Source organism: Myotis myotis, unplaced genomic scaffold (assembly GCF_014108235.1).
Source record: "Myotis myotis isolate mMyoMyo1 unplaced genomic scaffold, mMyoMyo1.p scaffold_m19_p_3, whole genome shotgun sequence".
In the NCBI taxonomy this organism is placed as follows: domain Eukaryota; kingdom Metazoa; phylum Chordata; class Mammalia; order Chiroptera; family Vespertilionidae; genus Myotis; species Myotis myotis.
The window spans coordinates 54,425,590-54,428,928 of record NW_023416335.1 but is presented as its reverse complement, the minus strand read 5'-3'; the positions used below and the strand labels follow the sequence as shown (position 1 = coordinate 54,428,928).

Here is a 3,339-nt window from a genome sequence, read left to right as displayed (position 1 = left end):
CAGTATTAAACACCAACTCCTTTTCCTGATTGGAGCTTTTGTCTTAAGCAAAAATTTTCTACCAAATAAAATAAAAAACACTCACTGACCTTAGGAAAGATCATCTACTTTCTTTCTCTGCCTTTTTCCATCCATCTCTTCTACCTAGCATGTGGCCTCCCATCTCCAAATCCCTCTTGACATTTACAACCTGAAATAAATGCCTTCATAAACTCTTTTGAACCATGGTTGGCTCTGTAAATGCAACATAATTTGTGAACAAATCAGAAAGCAGCCTGTCACAAAGTGCCACTCAGATGAATTTTGTTTGGCCAACATGGTGTTGTTGCTATTGTTAAACTAGATTTTAATACCTTTAGGGACCACATACGCTCTTCAATTGCCTTAGCGCTTGAGTTTGAAACCCCTGGGTCCATGGTTTTTCATGCTGGTGCCATTATTTATTTCATAATCTTAACATGTGATTTTAAAAACATATGCCTTATTTTTCCAACTAATGTGTATGTTTCATAAGGTTAGGGAAATGCTTTTATACAATTAGAAATTTAAATAGGGCAAGATGAGTAAAAAGCACTTTGTAAACATAATTAGCCAAAATGTTATTGAGTGCTATGTCTCTTTTATCATAAGTCCTGCAGTAGCAAGACCAAGAGGATATCTTGAGCCATTCCGGAACCAAAAGGCTTTACTTAGTGGGGAAGATAAATGATTTCATAAAAAGTTTTTCTCCTCTTTTCCTTCTTCCCTACCCAACTGACAACTTTTATTTTCTTATTAATTCATGGATTTCTTCTTCCACATTTTATCCCAATTTAAGTTAATATTTAAGAAAGAACTCATTAACTATGTAAGAAGCATCTTTTTGGACTCTGCCCTTTGGCAGCCATCACTGAAACGTAGATGGTCAAAATGAAGGTCTGGCCCTTTGTGACTTCTGATAGGAGCAAGAACCGTAAGAGGCATTTCGATGCACCTTCCCACATTTGCTGGGAAAGTTTTGTCTTCTCCTCTTTCCAAAGAGCTGAAACAGAAGTACAGTGTTCCATCCATGCCCATCTAAAGGATGATGAAGTTCAAGTTGTGTGAGGACGTTACAAAGGACAGCAAATTGCAGCGCAGTCCAGGTTTACAGGAAGAAACGTGCCATCCACACTGAATGGGTGCAGTGGGAGAAAGCTAATGGTACAACTGTCCATGGGGGCACTCACCCCAGCAAGGTGCTATCATTAGAATAAAGCCGGACAAAGACTGCAAAAAGATCGTTGAGCGTAAAGCAAATCTCTCCAAGTAGCAAAGGAAAAGGGCAAAGACAAGAAAGAAACAATTGAGAAGATGCAGAAATAAAGAAATCTTATATACAACTTTCATTAAGGACTGTTAAAAAAGAAAAAAAATTAAAGCATACATTTGAGAGCCCTTCAAATTTCAAATTAAAGAAGTAGCAGAAGCAGGTAGGTCCAATATGGAAAAATGAGTAAAAATGACTTCAAAGAAAAAGAATATCAAAATTCGCCAGAGAAGATGAAAACAAAATTTCAGTGTTTATAATAATTTGGAAATGGAAGAGGAAAAATATTTGCAGGAATTATTTTGAGAAAATAGCAAGAGCAGGAATATAGTAGTGATTGTAAAGAGTCAATACTTATTGAATGCCTAATAATGCCAGCCAAGATTTCACAGGCCTGATATCACAGAAACCATATCACATGAGGTTGGTAATGTGTTTTTTATCCTAAATGAGGAATTAAAAGTTCTTAAGATTTACCTGAGGTTAGCATCAGGATTCAAACCAGGATCTGTCTGACTTAAAGCCTACTAGTACATTCGTGGAACTAGGCTGCACAGTCTACTAACAGAATGAAATAGAAATAGTAGGCCAAATAGATGACAATTGGTTAAATAGTTTATTTTTAACTAATAAAAACTTTTAAATTTATTTAAAAAGAAGAAGCCACAGAAGAATAACTCTAATAGTGCCAGAAGATAAACAAGGGTTAGGAAGAATTATTCTAATGTGAAATGAAGAAGGGGCACCAGGCCAAGGATTGCAAGAAAAGACCATCACAATAGTTAGGAATAGACTTGACCTGGGCTGTGACCTTGAGGTGAGGGACACTCAAAGGCAGATGTGAGCAGGACCAACCCTGCTGCAGGCAAAGCTTGCAGTTGACATTGTGAAGGGGTTCAGGCTTTTTGGATGACAATTTTGCAATGCAGTTCAATACCCATAAAATGTTTATACCACATGAAACAGGAATCTCACCTCTGGAAACTTGAAATAATACAAAAAGCAGGGGCACCGGGAAGAGGAGGCTGAGTGAACAGAGATACAGATAGCTGTGTTTATTTATAAAAGAAAAAAACTACTATAAAAATATGAATATCCACCCTGCCGGTGTGGCTCAGTGGTTGAGCATCAACTCATGAACCAAGAGGTTCCTGGTTTAATTCCCTGACAGGGAACATGCCTGGGTTGCTGCCTGATCCCCAATAGGGAGCGTGGAGGAAGCAGTCATCATTGATGTTTCTAACTTTCTCCCTCTCCTTTCCTCTCTCTGAAATCAATAAAAACATATTTTAAAAAAATAAATAAATAATACAAATATTCAATAGTTGGGGAAATAATGGGTAAACTATGGAAGACCATATAAACCCATTAAAATGTTAAGTGATTACTTAGAGACCTTACAAAAGTATTAAAAATAGGTCAAAGGCCAAAGTAAAGCATTACTCTTGTATGCACTATAATAGCTATTATTTTAGAGCACTCACTATATTCTGATCTAAAAGCATCACAGGTATTAATTAATTTATCCTAATAACTACTCTGTGAGGAAGGTGTTATCATCATCTCCATTACATAGAAGAGAAATCTGAGGTTAACAATGAGTTACACCCAAGATCACACAGCTACTGAGAGCATGAGACAGGATTCCAACCAATGTAGTCTGGCCCTAAAGCCCCCAGTTATTGACCAGTGTTAATGGTGGCTCCATAATTATATGACCCATAATTAAGCCACTGCAAAAATGAAACAGCTTATATGGATAAAGAGGATTACTGCAGAGCAATTAGCACTCCTTGAAAGTAGCCAGTAGACCAGATTAGACATTAATTTATTTTGTTCCTACTCTATCTAGGCCCTGTACTAATTGTTGTAATAAAAGATTTCTCTGATAATGGCTTCATTCAATTCTTTCTGGAGTGTTAAATTATTTTTTTGTGGTTCTTTCCAGATTTTCAGTTTAGAGACATTAAAATATCTCATAATTAATATTGTTCATATGTAACTAGCCATGTCTATTTGAAATTTATACATACAGGCTCATAGAGACTTTC

At 36.4% G+C, this 3,339-nt stretch overlaps 1 pseudogene; it reads left to right on the top strand.

Moving 5' to 3' along the window:
• The first annotated feature begins 909 nt into the window (after positions 1-909).
• Positions 910-1,344, top strand: LOC118649706 (annotated as a pseudogene).
• The last annotated feature ends 1,995 nt before the right edge of the window (positions 1,345-3,339 follow it).